Here is a 20,308-nt window from a genome sequence, read left to right on the forward strand (position 1 = left end):
CACGTCTATCCATTCTGAGGATAGTGTAGTTGTTAGGAACAGCTAGGAACAGTGCTGGGCCTGATGCCTCATGGAGCCATGTTTCCGTGATGGCTAGGAAGTCATAGACTTCAGTGGAGATGACTTCAAATATTTCTATAGCATGGGAGACTAGAGATCTGGTGTTTATTAGGGCACCTTTGAGTTTAGGTATAGAATCGGTTGGAGGGAGTGAGATGATGTTTATTGGCACTGTAGAGGTGGTAGTTTTTTCTCTATTTATTTGAAAGCTATTAAGCCTTTTATAATTGTAAGAGTTAGATTCGGGAATGGGTTTGGAGGCCATTTTGGTTTGGCGGATGTTAGTTTCATATTTAATAAGAGGATCAAAGATTCTAGGTAGTCATGCACGTAGTCTGGCATTTCTCAAGGCTATATTGCATTGTGTAGTTAGTTGTGGATTATGCTGATGGCTGCCTAGTGTAGGAGGCAATAGGAGGTTATTAAAGCTGTCTATTGTAGCTCCTCTTGGGGACGACATAGTGTGCAATAACACTTGTGTGAGTAAAGTGCCCAAGTATGCTTGGTAGGACAATATTAGGTGCATTGTATGATGTGTGAGGTACACTGGTTTTAGGTGTTAGGACTAACTAGTCTAATAATGTTAGGCAGATGAAGTAGCAGGTCATGGAAAGCTAGTCTGTTGTCACAACTAGGTTCGAGTTTCAAAAGTACAGCCAGAATCACAGTTAGAGCCACCTAAAACAGGCACAATTGTATGATGCTAAGCTCTGACCATCTTACTAAAACTTGTCTGTAGGGCAGCACTAAAGCGTAAGTGCAGAGTGGGTGTATCGTAAATGCTTAATCTAAATACAACAGACTGAGTCGCTTTAGGTCAGGAGAGACGTAGTAAGTCGCATCTAGTGTGGGTAATTGAGCATAACAACATGGAGCTCAACTGCGCATGTGGGCTAAGTGCAACTATCAGATGGCAGGGTACATATGGGCTAAATGAGACAAACAAAGGCAAGGCACATATGGGCTAAATGAGACAATCAATGGCAAGGCACATATGGGCTAAATGAGACAATCAATGGCAAAGCACATATGGGCTAAATGAGACGATCAATGGCAAGGCGCATATGGGCTAAATGAGACAATTAATGTTAAGGCACATATGGGCTAAATAAGACAATCAATGGCAGCCTAAGTCAGGGTGGAGTATCAAGAGGCATTACTATATTACTAGGTCTAATATCAGCATGGGGCAGGTGAAATATTAGGTACTGACTGTACATAGACTATGACAAAACAGGTACGTGGGCAGTATGGAATTTCATAGTTGGTGTTAACCAATGGTTACAGGGGGTGGCAAGCATAGCAATTTTCTTTGGAAGTCATTACGAGTGGCATGTAGCAGGTAGACACAATGGTGTTGTAGGAGGAGATGCTGGTGTTATTGTTTAAGATGGTGGGGGTACGAAATACCTTGTTGTGCCTGGAAGGGGCAGGGCACAGGCAAAGTTCTCTGAGCATTGGGTATAGGACGAAAGAATCTGACAGGTACATGCCCTTGTGCTCCAGGTGCCGAACACGGTGCAAACAGGGCCTTAGTCTTGGCCTTCGTCGATAGACCGGCGTATCCGCCTGCCGGCGGAAGTGGTGGAAACAAATGGGGCTTCGGTCGCCTAGCAGTCAGGCTCCGAGGCCAGAGCCTCGCTCTCATGCCGCACAGCACCCGACATTGCTGGGCCAGGCGGAAGGATGGGCGAAGGTCAGGCAGCAAATGCGCAGGGTTGCAGAGTGTGCTGCGGATTTTTACAGAGCAGATGGGGCATATGCAGGAATATGGCACACAGGGGTGCTGGTGTGCCGTGTGCCCATAGGTGGGGATGGAGATTCCTCACCCTTTTTCCTTTCAGGGTGATTGTTGCTGTTGTAGCCGTCTGGATAAGGTATTAGCCTGTATTCCTCCGGGGCTACTGCCCTCTCCTTCGGTGGTCACGGCTGAACTGAATTGTTATAGAAGTGCTTTATTTAGCTGCAGAATGTTCACAAGAACGTGTAAGGTGGCTGCAACCACCAGTCTTTTATTGTGCAAACAAATTCCAGTATCCAATGCCATTTGTGCACTTCTGTACTTCTTTTGACATCTGACTAAGTGGGAAAAGGATTACTTTGTGGTCCTTGGTGGGCCGTATGGAAAAACAAATTTTCTGTGCAAGGTAGGAAAGGTACCAGCTGTTGTCTCTGTTATGCCTTATAGCATAAGGGTTTGCAGGTTGGTTCTTATTGCCAGAACCGCAAATGGACATAGAGGCCCATATCGGTCGGCCCAGATAAGAACGATGGAAAAGACATTGGGCCTCATTACACAGTAGGCGTCATGGATTTAACGTTACCGGTAACAGAATACCGGTAACGTTAAATCCCCATGCGTATTACGACCCGGCTCACCACTATTAGCGGCACCGCTAAGTACGGTGCCACTAATAGCGGGCAGGCCGCGTGCGTGCGACCCTCCATCCCGTAAATTTCGCCATGCCGCTATTAGCACAGCATCACAAGGCTAGTGGACATGCCAATAGCGGCATGGTAAAGCCCCCCAAACCCCTTACCGCCATGGTGCTAATACCGGCACCCATTAAGAGAACGGAGCAGTGTTCCCACCTGCCACAGGTGGACACTATCAGCACAGGTGGAGGCAATGGAGACTGTGGCAGCTCAAAAGGAGCACACCACACCCCTTCCCACACCAAGATGGTTCCAATACTGGCAGCATTACATGGCCTGGAGGACCTCATTGCAGCGCAGCTGCAACAACAACAGGCAGCACAAAGGAGACGCAGGAGGAGGAGGAGGAGGAGGAGGAGGGCAAGACAGGCACAGCAAGCACCACCACGGCACCTAATCATACCACAGAGGCACCCACCAATCCCCAGGATCAGAGCCAGTCCATTTAACCTAACCCCTGAGCAGATACACACCCTGTACCGACTGGACCGGGTTACCATCACCAGCATCGTGGACCTGATACACGACGACATTGTGAGCCTCATAGACATCAGAACTGGCATCCCCCCGCTACTGAAGGTGGTGTGTGTGCTCCACTTCCTGGCCACAGGCACCTTCCAGCATACAGTGGGACAGATGCATGGCATCTCACAACCAGTATTCTCCCGCACGCTGAACCAGGTACTCGATGCCCTCCTGAAGCATGCACCTGAACACATATACATGCCACGGACTGCCCAGGAGATTGCAAACACCAAAGTTGGCTTCTATTCACTGGCAGGCATCCCAAGTTGCATCGGGGCCATCGACTGTACCCATGTGGAATTGGTGGTCCCACATCACAATGAAGTAGTCTACCGAAACAGGAAGCAATTCCACTCCATCAATGTCCAAATGGTATGTGACGCCAACAAGATAATCACACATTGCTGTGCCCGATTTCCCGGATCAACCCATGATTCCATGGTCCTGCGGAACTCAACTATCCCACGCTACATGGAGCGACAAACCGCACAACGTTCGTGGCGACTTGGTGAGTAGCAGGGCAAGCACATGGCAGCATGATTGGGGGCGGGAGAGATACATACTCCAACTGGGTGTGATTGGGGGGGGGAGTGATACATACTCCAACTGGGTGTGATTGGGGGGGAGTGATACATACTCCAACTGGGTGTGATTGGGGGGGGAGAGATACATACTCCAACTGGGTGTGATTGGGGGGGAGAGATACATACCCGAAATAGGTGTAGCTTGTCGGCTGTCGGCAAAATGCACATACAGATGTACGCCAATGTCCATCTGGGAAGGCGGCAACGTACTTGAGATGAACCGACATGCAATTATAAGCTACACAACACAGATGACATTCCAGGTCTAGTAACATTAAACATCCATCCAAATACACATTGCACAACATTCCAGGCCACAAAATACAAACATTTCCCACATGCCATCAAGATAGTCATCCGGAATTAGTCCAACCAACATCAATATTTCAATGTGCCCTATAATGCATGCAAAGGGATCACCCCTAGCCATAGCATTTCACCACGCACCTATAGCACCACTGAAGTGATGCCTCTCTGCATGGCAACATCAATGTTGGAATGGCAGTACACCAGCAGTGTTGAACCAAATCTGCCTGGGCCCAGGGACACCGAAGACCTCGCCTCACCCAGGACATGTCAATTACTGTTGGAGGCATTAATGGGGAATGTCCACTTGCAGGGTCGACCTCCCCCTTGCACATTGCTGTCACACAGACCATCTGCATGTATGCTGTTAATTGTGTACTTGAATCACAATGCAATGTCAATTTGTGTGATATGAACAGGCAGCTCTTGAGGTGAACAGTAACAGGACCCCGTTCGTTCCCCCATACAGGTGATGCGGGCTATCCCCTGAAGACCTGGCTCCTCACACCTGTACGGAACCCACAGAACAGGCACGAGGAGGAATACAATTGTGCACATACCCGTACCCGCATCGTGATTGAGCAGACTTTTGGCCTTTTGAAGTCACGGTTTAGGTGCATTAGCAGGTCTGGTGGCGCTCTCCTGTATGGACATGAGAAGGTGGCCAAGATCACCATGGCATGTGTCATGCTGCACAATATGTGTATCAGACGGAATGTGCCACTGCCCCCTGACGTTGAAATAGCTGCACTTGATGAGGATTATGATGGTGATGAGGACGGAGGTGAAGAGGATGCAGGTCTTGCAAGAGGGGATGGGCAGAAGGGACGTGCTGTGAGACAGCATCTGATCAACCAAATATTCTGAGGAACATGTTTTCGTACTGTCACATGGATATGGGTAGTAATGCACTGGTGTATGTTTGGAAGCACGAAATGGACCCTGTCGCCAATAAAGTACACAAACACAATGAAGATGTCCAAGCCTGTGTTTTGATCAGAAACCAGTGTATTGAGTAACGGAAAGGTGAAAAACTGCAAGTCCCCAAACATCCCACCACCCTTCCCCCCACGCCCCACAACAGACCCATAACACCCTTTCCCCCACCCCCACAACAGACCCATAACACCCTTCCCCAACCCCCCACAACAGACCCATAACACCCTTCCCCCACCCCCACAACAGACCCATAACACCCTTCCCCCCACCCCCCACAACAGACCCATTATACCCTTCCCCCCACCCCCCACAACAGACCCATAACACCATTCCCCCAGCCCCCACAACAGACCCATAACACCCTTCCCCCCAAACCCCACAACAGACCCATAACACCCACCCCCCACCCCCAACAACAGACCCATTACACCCTTCCCCCCACCCCCCACAACAGACCCATAACACCTTTCCCCCCAACCCCCACAACAGTTCCTCATGTGTCTGACATGTTTGCGTTGGCCCATGCACACAGAAGAATCGCCATTAACCCCCTATTGGCCATTGTCTGTAGCAGCATTTGGAGGATGGCCAGACGTGCGCCTGGTGGTGCGTGTCGAGCGGCGGAGGGGGCTTGTCTGTGTTGAGCCAGAAGATGACGATGGGGCAGAGTGGCCTGTTTGTGTGAAGTGGCGGTCCATTATGTCGGCCATGCGAGTAAGGACCTCCCTGAGCCTGGATATCTCGTTACACAGCCTGTCAGTGTTTGCGTCCATCCTCTCAGTGGAGTGCCTCGCCGTCTCCACGATATTCTCCCTGAGATGGGCAGCCTCCTCAACATGCTGGCCAACCAGCACAGTCAGTTCGTGTTGACGCTGCAGGATGGTGGTCAGTTGGAGGGCAGTGCTGGGTGATGTTGTACTGGATGCTGTGCCCTCAGATGCATCCACTGCAGCAGGTGAAGCCACCATGGGAGACATTATGGCTGGATTGTTATCCTCAACAGTCACATCAGACCCAGGTGTCTGGATAGGTGCTGGCTCCGGAGTTCTAGGGGGGCTTGCGGTGTGCATCTCCATTGGCCCAACTAGGGTGTCCTCAGGATCAGATAGGGGGGCAGTGGCGGCTGCCTCACCAGCGGAGCTTTCCGCAGCTGATGGTGGGCCCTCGGTGGCTGTATTGGTGCCTGTGGGTTCACCTCCGGTGGTGGGGCTGCAGTTTGTGTTTCAGCTACTTCTGCCCTGGCAGTGGCACTCCTACGATGTTTCCCGCTCATCAGGTGTGACCTTCCCCCCTTGCCCCTGGATGTTGTGGGGGTGTCCTCCGAGTCCTGTGCCCTTGGCCTCTTACTCGTGGCTGGTGCCTGGGATGCATTAGCGGCATCCTCACCATCTGTATGTGAAACTGTCAGGGACAAGAAGGGGGATGGCATTGGTTGCGTTTCAATGTACTTAATGCAGATTACATAAATGATGCAGTTGTGGCCATTGGGACTTCGTAGTTGTGGATGCAGGTGATGTGCCAGTTCAGTGCCTCATCCATGCATGGTTATGTTTGGAACTTGTCTCTGGTGATGTGAGCATGTGTGTGTGTTTGGGTCTGACACTGACATGGTGAGGGATGGATGCATGTGTGGATGTGTGTCCATGCATGAGAGGAATCTGTGCTCACATATGGGGGGAACAGTACATTCACATCACATTCTGTCATGTGTACACTCACCTCCATCCGAAGTGGTACCCACGCCAAGCTCCATGGTGCCTACTCCCTCTATGGATTCCACTGCAATCAGGTTTCCACAGGTCTCCTCCCATTCTTTAAATCTGATTGGTGAACCAGCTCCACCTGCACTGGCAATGCGGTGGTTTTCCGCAAGGATGCCCCTCACCCGCAGTCTGAGGTCGTCCCACCTCTTCCTGCACTCACGCACCGTGCGGGTGCTGGTGACCACTGCACTCACTTTGACTGCAACTTCCTCCCAGATGGCTTTTTTTTTAGTAGTGTTGGCCGCCGCATGTCATTGGAAAAAACTATCTCTGCATTCTCAGTCAGGGTCTGTGTCAGCATATTCAATTCCTCTGCTGTGAATTTCTCCTTGCGCTGCCTGTCAGTGCTTTTTTTAAATGCCTTGGGCATGATGCAGGTGTCCCGGATGATTTAGAACTGCTGAAGACTCAAAACAGGTCCAGGGGACAGAGGATGGCAATGAATTGTGTTTTTAAAGATGGCCGCCGTGCTCTTTCCCGTTCCTGTGCGATGACGCTATTTCCGGTTCCGCAATTTAACGGTCACCGCTACTTGCGGTGACCGCTATTTGCATGCAGCAGGAGGGCGGAGGTGCAATCTGCACTTTCGTCGAGGGCGGTAGGTGACTTTTTTGGGTCTTTACTGCAATGGCGGTAGGGGGTTTACCAGCATGGCGCTATATGCTCGTGTCCGCGTACTCGTAATAGTGCGTTATTAGCACACTCTTGCGAGGGCGGACACGTTGATAGCGCCATGCCGGTATTTTGGAATTTTTACCGCACAACGTGTAATGAGGCCCATTGTTTATGGTAATCTTGCAATGATGCATCCACCACCCGTCTGTTGGAATGTGGAAGCAGTGACATGTGCAGTGACGTGCAAGGTATCTGAGAAGAAACAGGAATAAGAATACTTGTAAGTAGCCCTTATTAGTGGCAGCGTACAGAGCAACAGTTTACGGGAAGGATATCATAAACGGGTTATAGGTGGCTGCCTCATGCATATTTGGGTGATCTACTGTGTGTTAATGAGTAGCGTCATATGTTCACCCACTGCCTTGCTCTCTGCTTTGTAGGTGATACTGTCTTTCTACGGCTCCAAACATGTGAAATGTCTTTCGAACTTTGGCAACAGACCCTCCTTTCATGTGTTTCCTTTTTACAAACAATGACAGTGCTAACGAGTGTCAGTAGATTCACGTCACAATCTCTGTGTTTGTGTCCAAAGAAACATTAAAAAAAAACCCTCATGGTGGTCCCCTGCGATTGCAGGAGAATGCAGGAGCTGTTTTGCTAAAAAATGCAACACTAAAATGTCACCTGCTGAAGTATGTGTGCCTGTCGAGTTCTATGTGCACCTCTGGCCGTTATTACTTTCAATACAATGAGGGTGCGTAGAACTGGTAACTGTTTGAAAGGGCTTAGTAAGGACAAAACAGGCAAATTAGCAGTACACAATTGAGCATAAGGTGTGCTGCTTCACTGCACAAGTTGCGTTCCCTTTCCATCTTGTCCTTTATGTCTGGATTTGCAGGAGCTGGAGAAGCATGCCAACAAAACAACCTACAATCATAGCTGCCATTTACGCTCTATGGTGGAGACATGCAACTGTAATGGCGTGTGACTACTTCCGTTACAAGCCCCCATACAATGGACACAGAGAAAGTGTGCGGTAAAGTAACTTCATCATTATGCATATAGAACTGCAGCCTAATAAATGTGAATTCTACGACACATGTAATATAAAGTTCTACTTACATAACCTCAGCAAATTCTATGCTTGTATTGGGTGGATGACAAATTGCTGTGTACCGTGTATTGAATTGTTGCAGACTACCTTTGGTGCACATGGCAGAGCAACTACACTGTAAGTTGTCTTTCCTTTTTTTCTACAATTCCATACAATGTCTGCCCTTGGAGCTAATCATGCTTCCCACTAAAGGCTGTTTTACAATGAGCATTTGTCCTTTTGAAGGAGAGGTATGTTATGTTTCGCTTCCCGGACACCATGCCGGAAAAAAAAAGGATCCAGGTGGCAAAGTGTATCGATTTTACCATGTGTTTCCGAATGTTGGTAGGGTTGTTACGGTGAAGTTAGTATGACGCTTAAGGAGAGATGATGGTGCCGTACACATGCTGCAATGAATGCAGAGAGGGCAACATACATTAAATGTGAATTTAGAGGCCCTAAGGAACATTTATATGTGCAGTGTGTAACGAGGTAACGGTGTACAATGGCAGACTGTGTGTGCGATGGGTCAGCATACGTGGGTGGCTGGGCCATCGTACGCAGTTTGGTGTCTTGCAGCATAAAGATGGTTGGGTGCTCTCATTGATTAAAGAAAAGGAATTACTTCATACCACCTTCAAACACTCTAAGAGGGTATGGTTTTCAAATGGTGTTTGCATTACACATTAAGAAAGGGAATCAAAAGTTTTAAAGTTTAAGGAGTAACGCAGAGTGTCAAATGGCTGCCGAGATATGTACCATGTGCTCCAGTTAAATCTGTGTAGTATACCTTCTTTTGAAATTGTGAACCTAACAATAAAGATGACCTAATGCTCGAAACGGTGCCAGTGGCATGCAGGGAGGAAAATATTGCAGCAAATAGGACAGTTACGTGAGCCATATGGATGCATTGTTAAGTTTGCATTGTTGTGATTGTGCAGATTATCGGCTAGGTTACTGTACTATAGTGCATTCAATGGGTCCACTTATTATAGGCTTAGGTGAATAGCGTATGTAGGAAAGAGGTTATCCATTGTGTGGAAGAAATGACATGCAATGTGAACCGCACTGGCCAAGGGATAGGTAGCTGTGTTATGTGTGGGGTTTGTGGTACGCGGATAGATGTTTGTATGCATGGTTGAACTATGTGGCAGTAGTTGTAGGCAGGGTCTACAATATTGAGTGCATGGCTGGAGCCCCTACACTGTACGGGGTGTAGTGAAGCGTGTAGGACGTTGGCACAAGGCACGTAGGTGTACATTGTAAATTGTGGCATTGCTATGTGGATTTCAGAAATATGTGTACACATTGCACTGTGGACATTACAGATAAGTATGATACCAATCATTTCAGACTTACTGTTTGGATTGTGGAGGGCCTGTGCTGTTTTTGTGTATGTGATGTGAAATGTTGTACTAATTGTTGCTGCATTATCTGTGGGAAAAGAGAACATAACATGTTAGAGCAGGGATTTCGTTACTTTGCAGTCCACTACATTGCATATGTTTATTTACCTTGTGGACCGTCATAACTAGTACTTCATAAGTACTATGCTTTGCACAAGTGTACTGTGCAATGTGCGCAGTTCCTGTGTTTATTTGCATAATCATTGGGTCTGTGGGAAAAAAAATCAATGCTGGATTTTTAAAAAAAAACTTTCGAATTTCTTTGCTGTTATGGTGCCCAATGAATTACAGTAACGTTTGCAGTGGTTATAGCAATTTTTAAGGTGTGCTCTTGAAGTAGGAGGAAATGCAGTGGTTTATGATTTCTGGTCTATACATGTTGGTAGTATGGGTGGCATTGTATAGCAGTTGGTGTTTTATAAATGTTTACCTGCTTCCTTTTTGTAGCACTGTTTCTTTATGTGGTAGGTTGCTGCTGGTGTTTTACAAGTATTGTGCCATTCTACTGTGCTCCTGCAGAATCGTGAGGGTAGTTATGTACCTGTTGGCGTACTGTAACTGTTCATACTTTGGAAGTGTTTGAGGATATGTTTGTCGCACAGTGGTTGTTGAAGGTTGAGTTGGATTGTTTTAATGCTGCAAGTAACATTGTAGTATTCTGGTTTCAGTTAGATACCAGGTGGCATATTCTAACTGTTTACAGTGTCCCATTCCGATAGGGTACATTTACAAGTTCCTGCATTCCTGTTTCTGCTTTCACATTTGTGCAGATTCAGAAGTGGTGGTGTGCCATTATGGGTTTACGTAGTGACAGTTGCATATGTATTGCATTTGTAGGAGTATTCTTAGACATGTGGTGGCTAATTTGCATACTTGCTGGTTTTAGAGGTTACCGAGGATAGGTTTGAACCCCCATACTTAGTACTTTCCCTTTTACGTATGATGTGGAAAATACTGCTATTGTAATTTCTGTACACCTATCGTTAGTCTGAGTGTACTCATTGCGTTCATTGGGAATAAAATTGTCCAACACACACTTTAATGCATTTCTTGAATACTTGCTGATTGCTAAGTTGCTTTAGGTCCACTGTGTGAAAGGTAATTCTTTTTTTGTGCACTTACAAAGGTACTGGTGGGTGCTGGGGAGTAGGGTGTAGCAGGTTTGTACATGGATGTCTAGATTTTGGCTTCAAGAATGTTAAGTAGGCATTTGCAAGATTTGCAGGTAATCTCTGATTTGGAATGATGGAAGTATCAGTGCATTCCCACCATGACCATTGCTTTCTAATGTATGCAGTACAATGGCCTGCACTGGTTGTGTCACCTGTGTGGTAGATTATGGCTAATGTTGTGAAGGTTTTCTTGCCAAGTGATACTTGCCCATGTGTGAAGGCAGCCAGTTTGCAGTTGTTTTTGGTGCCATCTGCTTTGTATCTTAAGAGCATGACAATTACATATTGCTTATGTGAGTGTATATGTAGCGTCAAACGATTATCAGAATATATAGAATATGCTAACGTTGGCATTTTGCACCAGTTGCTGAAATGGAATGGAGTCACAGTTAGGTATTGATACATACACAAAGCATTTGTTAGGCAGAGAGACTGCATGAATGTTTTCACATGTAGGAAATCTGAAAGATTTCATTTATGAGTATGTTTTTCCTTTCCAGTATTTGTAGTAAGTACATTAGAAATTCCTGTAGATCTTCTTGTCTGTTTTACGTGAATTTCACCATTCCAGCACAGTAGTCCAATTCTTGCCTTACTCCTGAGACACTGTACATGTTGTCAGGATTACATACTGCATTTCTGTGAAGGACGAGCATTTGTAAATACAATTGGTCTGCGCCATTTGAATAAATGTTTTCAACAATTGCTGGCATTTGGAATAGAACATTCATTGTTACATTTGCATAGCAATTAACACCTGTTGCATTAGAAAATTTGAATGGAACAGAAACTTCTTTGTCTGAGTACTTTGATGGAAGGGTGTGTGGTTTGTTTGAAGAGGCAATTTCTTTGTGTGTGGAGTTGGGTATTGTCTTTTACTCCTTTTATCTGTGCTTTTTGTAGTTGATGGAGCATGAGCGGATTTTAATTTTGTTGGTGGTACTGTTGCCAAATAGTTTAGAACTTCTGATTGAATGAACTTTCATTTGAAACCTTTGGGTTTCTGAGGAACAGGGTACATGTTCAGATGGGGTGTGTAGAGTGCACGTAGTCTATTGTACTCTATAATGCACGCAATGTCTGTGCTGACTGCAATTTCATCAAAATTCACTAGATATAGTCCTACCACTGGACATAGCCGTGACAGTGCTACGTAACTCATGCCTTCTTTAACCCTTTAAGTGCCATGGGTATTTCTCTCCAGTGCCAGAGCCTTTTTTGGTGATTTTGGTATGTGGCCATTCAATGGCTTGTAACTTTTTCGTTACATGAGATATCTCAGCCAAATTCGGCTCCTTTTTTTCCCACATGTAGGCGGTCGTAACGCCACCCAGGAATCACAGGTTGCTGTAGGGGGGTGAGAGAAAATAAGGAAAATGTGCGAAAATTTTGGGTTTTTTCAAAAAATGCCAATAAAATGATGTACAAAGAAACCTGTGGTTTTTTCCTTGTAAGAGCTAGGAACAAATGGTTTGCTGTGCTGAGTTCCCCAATGTGTTGGCTTTCAGGAACAGGTTGAGTGGAAATGGAAAAAAAAATATTTTGATGGGGTTATCAACCGTTTTGTGAGAGGTAGGCAATTTTTGCCATTTTTGCCAATTGGACATGCATGGACGGAATGGAAGAAAAGGGCAGGAACGCCAAATTGGAGGACAGAAAGGCATATATTTCTGAAAAGTAGACAAAATTCCAAGTTTAGGAAGGGGTGATTTGCAAAGGTCAGGCAACAACTAGGTAGGGGAAACTGCCATCGAATGGGGGAAAAGCGGGAAAATGACTGAAAAAAAAGGTATGTGTTGGACATGGTTGGCTTGGTACGGCAATGGCTTCTATGAATTCTGAGAAAATCAATGCTCCGCTACATTCCCCCGACTCTTGCAGTTATGAGAGCATACCATTTTTGTAGTGTTTGTACAAAACAAGCAATACCACAAGCCAAACACTGAGCCATGGTACACAGGAGTTTTACGCTCACGGCCTGACCAGACGCACTTAGCATGTGTAAATTGGGAAAACCAATGTGGTGAGGAATGGCAGCCATACATTTTTTGAAAGAGCACAGGCAGACCTTTTCAAGGGTAGGTGACTTGTGCAGGTTACAAAAGTGTATGGTGGCTAAAGCAGCGACTAAATGTAGGACACATTTGGGAAAAGAAAGGGTTGTGAGACAAAGGGCTCCAGAAAATGGGTCAAAACGTTATGAAAACCACACAAACACAACACATGGCCTACCGTCCCGCGTTCCCACAGGTGTCCCGATGAAAACGGTACCCCACATGTGTGGGTGCACCTACCTGGCCGGCAAGGGGAAAGCCTAAAACACAAGTAACCCCAAGTCTGTTTTCAGAGGGAAATCTCAGACATTCTGCCGACCGGCACAACGTACAGATATGGGCCTCGTGTTTCCAAGCCACTGAAGAAAACGGGGAACCCCATGCATTTCCCAAAAGAGGACATCCATGGGAATCCGCAGAGGTATGATTTGCGCACATCGCCCCAGATTTGTTTACCCAGACACCCCTGCAAAGTCCGAAATGTTGGGAAAAAAATGCTTTTTCCGCACATTTCGCTCCACGCAACCATCGAAACACACCCCCAACAACACATGGCCTACCGTCACGCGTTCCCACAGGTGTCCCGATGAAAACGGTACCTCACATGTGTGGGTGCACCTACCTGGCTGCCAAGGGGAAAGCCGAAAACACAAGTAACCCCAAGTCTGTTTTCAAACCGGAAATGTCACACTCTCACATCATACAGATATGGGCCTCGGGTGTCCAAGCCACCAAGGAAAACAGGGAACCCCATGCATTTCCGAAAAGAGGACACCCGTGGGAATCCGCAGTGGTATGATATGCCCAAATCGCCCCAGAATTTATTACCCAGACACCCCCGCAAAGTCCGAAATGTGGGAAAAAATATGCATTTTCCGCACATTTCGCTCAACTCACCCATCGAAACACGCCCCCAACAACACATGGCCTGCTTTCCCGCGTTCCCACAGATGTCCCGATGAAAATGGTACCTCACATGTGTGGGTGCACCTACCTGGCCGGCAAGGGGAAAGCCTAAAACACAAGTAACCCCAAGTCTGTTTTCAGAGGGAAATCTCAGACATTCTGCCGACCGGCACAACGTACAGATATGGGCCTCGGGTTTCCAAGCCACTGAAGAAAACGGGGAACCCCATGCATTTCCGAAAAGAGGACATCCGTGGGAATCCGCAGAGGTATGATTTGCGCACATCGCCCCAGATTTTTTTACCCAGACACCCCTGCAAGGTCCGAAATGTTGGGAAAAAAACGCTTTTTCCGCACATTTCGCTCGACGCACCCATCGAAACACGCCCCCAACAACACATGGCCTACCGTCACGCGTTCCCACAGGTGTCCCGATGAAAACGGTACCTCACATGTGTGGGTGCACCTACCTGGCCGCCAAGGGGAAAGCCGAAAACACAAGTAACCCCAAGTCTGTTTTCAAACCGGAAATGTCACACTCTCACATCATACAGATATGGGCCTCGGGTGTCCAAGCCACCAAGGAAAACAGGGAACCCCATGCATTTCTGAAAAGAGGACACCCGTGGGAATCCGCAGTGGTATGATATGCCCAAATCGCCCCAGAATTTATTACCCAGACACCCCCGCAAAGTCCGAAATGTGGGAAAAAATATGCATTTTCCGCACATTTCGCTCAACTCACCCCTTGAAACACGCCCCCAACAACACATGGCCTGCTGTCCCGCGTTCCCACAGATGTCCCGATGAAAATGGTACCTCACATGTGTGGGTGCACCTACCTGGCCGGCAAGGGGAAAGCCTAAAACACAAGTAACCCCAAGTCTGTTTTCAGAGGGAAATCTCAGACATTCTGCCGACCGGCACAACGTACAGATATGGGCCTCGGGTTTCCAAGCCACTGAAGAAAACGGGGAACCCCATGCATTTCCGAAAAGAGGACATCGTTGGGAATCCGCAGAGGTATGATTTGCGCACATCGCCCCAGATTTTTTTACCCAGACACCCCTGCAAGGTCCGAAATGTTGGGAAAAAAATGCTTTTTCCGCACATTTCGCTCGACGCACCCATCGAAACACGCCCCCAACAACACATGGCCTACCGTCACGCGTTCCCACAGATGTCCCGATGAAAACGGTACCTCACATGTGTGGGTGCACCTACCTGGCCGCCAAGGGGAAAGCCTAAAACACAAGTAACCCCAAGTCTGTTTTCAAACCGGAAATGTCACACTCTCACATCATACAGATATGGGCCTCGGGTGTCCAAGCCACCAAGGAAAACAGGGAACCCCATGCATTTCCGAAAAAAGGACACCCGTGGGAATCCGCAGTGGTATGATATGCCCAAATCGCCCCAGAATTTATTACCCAGACACCCCCGCAAAGTCCGAAATGTAGGAAAAAATATGCATTTTCCGCACATTTTGCTCGACTCACCCATCAAAACACGCCCCCAACAACACATGGCCTGCTGTCCTGCGTTCCCACAGGTGTCCCGATGAAAACGGTACCTCACATGTGTGGGTGCACCTACCTGGCCGCCAAGGGGAAAGCCTAAAACACAAGTAACCCCAATTCTGTTTTCACACCGGAAATGTCACACTCTCACATCATACAGATATGGGCCTCGGGTGTCCAAGCCACCAAGGAAAACAGGGAACCCCATGCATTTCCGAAAAGAAGACACCCGTGGGAATCCGCAAAGGTATGATATGCCCAAATTGCCTCAGATTTTATTACCCAGACACCCCCGCAAAGTCCGAAATGTGGGAAAAAATACACAATTTCCGCACATTTCGCTCGGCTCACCCATCGAAACACGCCCCCAACAACACATGGCCTACCGTCACGCATTCCCACAGGTGTCCCGATGAAAACAGTACCTCACATGTGTGGGTGCACCTACCTGGCCGCCAAGGGGAAAGCCTAAAGCACAAGTAACCCCAAGTCTGTTTTCAGAGGTAAATCTCAGACATTCTGCCGACCGGCACAATGTACAGATATGGGCCTCGGGTGTCCAAGCCACCGAGGAAAACAGGGAACCCCATGCATTTCCGAAAAGAGGACACCTGTGGAAATCCGCAGAGGTGTGATTTGCGCACATCGCCCCAGATTTTTTTACCCAGACACCCCTGCAAAGTCCGAAATGTGGGGAAAAAAACGCTTTTTCCGTACATTTCGCTCGACGCACCCATCGAAACACGCTCCCAACAACACATGGCCTACCGTCCCGCGTTCCCACAGGTGTCCCGATGAAAACGGTACCTCACATGCGTGGGTGCACCTACCTGGCCGGCAAGGGGAAAGCCGAAAACACAAGTAACCCCAAGTCTGTTTTCAGAGGGAAATCTCAGACATTCTGCCGACCGGCACAACGTACAGGTATGGGCCTCGGGTGTCCAAGCCACCGAGGAAAACAGGGAACCCCATGCATTTCCAAAAAGAGGACACCCGTGGGAATCCGCAGAGGTATGATATGCCCAAATTGCCCCAGATTTTATTACCCAGACACCCCCGCAAAGTCCGAAATGTGGGAAAAAATACACAATTTCCGCACATTTCGCTCGGCTCACCCATCGAAACACGCCCCCAACAACACATGGCCTACCGTCACGCATTCCCACAGGTGTCCCGATGAAAACGGTACCTCACATGTGTGGGTGCACCTACCTGGCCGCCAAGGGGAAAGCCTAAAACACAAGTAACCTCAAGTCTGTTTTCAGAGGGAAATCTCAGACATTCTGCCGACCGGCACAATGTACAGATATGGGCCTCGGGTGTCCAAGCCACCGAGGAAAACAGGGAGCCCCATGCATTTCCGAAAAGAGGACACCCGTGGGAATCCGCAGAGGTGTGATTTGCGGACATCGCCCCAAATATTTTTACCCAGACACCCCTGCAAAGTCCGAAATGTGGGGAAAAAAATGCTTTTTCCGCACATTTCGCTCGACGCACCCATCGAAACACGCCCCCAACAACACATGGCCTACCGTCTCGCGTTCCCACAGGTGTCCCAATGAAAACGGTACCTCACATGCGTGGGTGCACCTACCTGGCCGCCAAGGGGAAAGCCGAAAACACAAGTAACCCCAAGTATGTTTTCAGAGGGAAATCTCAGACATTCTGCTGACCGGCACAACGTACAGATATGGGCCTCGGGTGTCCAAGCCACCGAGGAAAACAGGGAACCCCATGCATTTCCGAAAAGAGGACACCCATGGGAATCCGCAGAGGTGTGATTTGCGCACATCGCCCCAGATTTTTTTACCCAGACACCCCTGCAAAGTCTGAAATGTGGGGAAAAAAACGCTTTTTCCGCACATTTTGCTCGACGCTCCCATCGAAACACGCCCCCAACAACACATGGCCTACCGTCACGCGTTCCCACAGGTGTCCCGATGAAAACGGTACCTCACATGTGTGGGTGCACCTACCTGGCCGCCAAGGGGAAAGCCTAAAACACAAGTAACCCCAAGTCTGTTTTCAGAGGTAAATCTCAGACATTCTGCCGACCGGCACAATGTACAGATATGGGCCTCGGGTGTCCAAGCCACCGAGGAAAACAGGGAACCCCATGCTTTTCCGAAAAGAGGACACCTGTGGAAATCCGCAGAGGTGTGATTTGCGCACATCGCCCCAGATTTTTTTACCCAGACACCCCTGCAAAGTCCGAAATGTGGGGAAAAAAACGCTTTTTCCGCACATTTCGCTCGACGCACCCATCGAAACACGCCCCCAACAACAAATGGCCTACCGTCCCGCGTTCCCACAGGTGTCCCGATGAAAATGGTACCTCACATGTGTGGGTGCACCTACCTGGCCGCCAAGGGGAACGCCGAAAACACAAGTAACCCCAAGTCTGTTTTCAGAGGGAAATCTCAGACATTCTGCCGACCGGCACAACGTACAGGTATGGGCTTCGGGTGTCCAAGCCACCGAGGAAAACAGGGAACCCCATGCTTTTCCAAAATGGGACACCCGTGGGAATCCGCAGAGGTATGATATGCCCAAATTGCCCCAGAATTTATTACCCAGACACCCCTGCAAAGTCCGAAATGTGGGAAAAAATACACAATTTCCGCACATTTTGCTCGGCTCACCCATCAAAACACGCCCCCAACAACACATGGCCTACCGTCACGCGTTCCCACAGGTGTCCCGATGAAAACGGTACCTCACATGTGTGGGTGCACCTACCTGGCCGCCAAGGGGAAAGCCTAAAACACAAGTAACCTCAAGTCTGTTTTCAGAGGGAAATCTCAGACATTCTGCCGACCGGCACAATGTACAGATATGGGCCTCGGGTGTCCAAGCCACTGAGGAAAACAGGGAACCCCATGCATTTCCGAAAAGAGGACACCCGTGGGAATCCGCAGAGGTGTGATTTGCGCACATCGCCCCAGATTTTTTTACCCAGACACCCCTGCAAAGTCCGAAATGTGGGGAAAAAATGCTTTTTCCGCACATTTCGCTCGACGCACCCATCGAAACACGCCCCCAACAACACATGGCCTACCGTCCCGCGTTCCCACAGGTGTCCCGATGAAAACGGTACCTCACATGCGTGGGTGCACCTACCTGGCCGCCAAGGGGAAAGCCGAAAACACAAGTAACCCCAAGTCTGTTTTCAGAGAGAAATCTCAGACATTCTGCCGACCGGCACAACGTACAGATATGGGCCTCGGGTGTCCAAGCCACCGAGGAAAACAGGGAACCCCATGCATTTCCGAAAAGAGGACACCCGTGGGAATCCGCAGAGGTGTGATTTGCGCACATCGCCCCAGATTTTTTTACCCAGACACCCCTGCAAAGTCTGAAATGTGGGGAAAAAAACGCTTTTTCCGCACATTTTGTTCGACGCACCCATCGAAACACGCCCCCAACAACACATGGCCTACCGTCCCGCGTTCCCACAGGTGTCCCGATGAAAACGGTATCTCACATGCGTGGGTGCATCTACCTGGCCGCCAAGGGGAAAGCCTAAAACACAAGTAACCCCAAGTCTGTTTTCAGAGGGACACCTCAGACATTCTGCCGACCGGCACAACGTACAGATATGGGCCTCGGGTGTCCAAGCCACCGAGGAAAACAGGGAACCCCATGCATTTCCAAAAAGAGGACACCCGTGGGAATCCGCAGAGGTATGATATGCCCAAATTGCCCCAGAATGTATTACCCAGACACCCCTGCAAAGTCCGAAATGTGGGAAAAAATACGCAATTTCCGCACATTTTGCTCGGCTCACCCATCGAAACACGCCCCCAACAACACATGGCCTACCGTCACGCGTTCCCACAGGTGTCCCGATGAAAATGGTACCTCACATGTGTGGGTGCACCTACCTGGCCACCAAGGGGAAAGCCTAAAACACAAGTAACCCCAAGTCTGTTTTCAGAGGGAAATCTCAGACATTCTGCCGACTGGCACAATGTACAGATATGGGACTCGGGTGTCCAAGCCACCGAGGAAAACTGGGAACCCCATGCATTTCCGAAAAGAGGACACCCGTGGGAATCCACAGAGGTGTGATTTGCGCACATCGCCCCAGATTTTTTTACCCAGACACCCCTGCAAAGTCCGAAATGTGGGGAAAAAAACGCTTTTTCCGCACATTTCGCTCGACCCACCCATCGAAACACGCCCCCAACAACACATGGCCTACCGTCCCGCGTTCCCACAAGTGTCCCGATGAAAACGGTACCTCACATGCGTGGGTGCACCTACCTGGCCGCCAAGGGGAAAGCCTAAAACACAAGTAACCCCAAGTCTGTTTTCAGAGGGAAATCTCAGACATTCTGCCGACCGCCACAACGTACAGATATGGGCCTCGGGTGTCCAAGCCACCGAGGAAAACAGGGAACCCCATGCATTTCCGAAAATAGGACACCCGTGGGAATCCGCAGAGGTATGATATGCCCAAATTGCCCCAGATTTTATTACCCAGACACCCCTGCAAAGTCCAAAATGTGGGGAAAAAAATGCTTTTTCCACACATTTCACTCGACGCATCCATCGAAACACGCCCCCAACAACACCTGGCCTACCGTCCCGCGTTCCCACAGGTGTCCTGATGACAACGGTACCTCACATGCGTGGGTGCACCTACCTGGCCGCCAAGGGGAAAGCCGAAAACACAAGTAACCCCAAGTCTGTTTTCAGAGGGAAATCTCAGACATTCTGCCGACCGGCACAACGTACAGATATGGGCCTCGGGTGTCCAAGCCACCGAGGAAAACAGGGAACCCCATGCATTTCCAAAAAGAGGACACCAGTGGGAATCCGCAGAGGTATGATATGCCCAAATTACCCCAGAATTTATTACCCAGACACCCCTGCAAAGTCCGAAATGTGGGAAAAAATACGCAATTTCCGCACATTTTGCTCGGC

The sequence above is a fragment of the Ambystoma mexicanum genome, chromosome 8 (assembly GCF_040938575.1).
Source record: "Ambystoma mexicanum isolate Mex_15411 chromosome 8, UKY_AmexF1_1, whole genome shotgun sequence".
Classification (NCBI taxonomy): Eukaryota; Metazoa; Chordata; class Amphibia; order Caudata; family Ambystomatidae; genus Ambystoma; species Ambystoma mexicanum.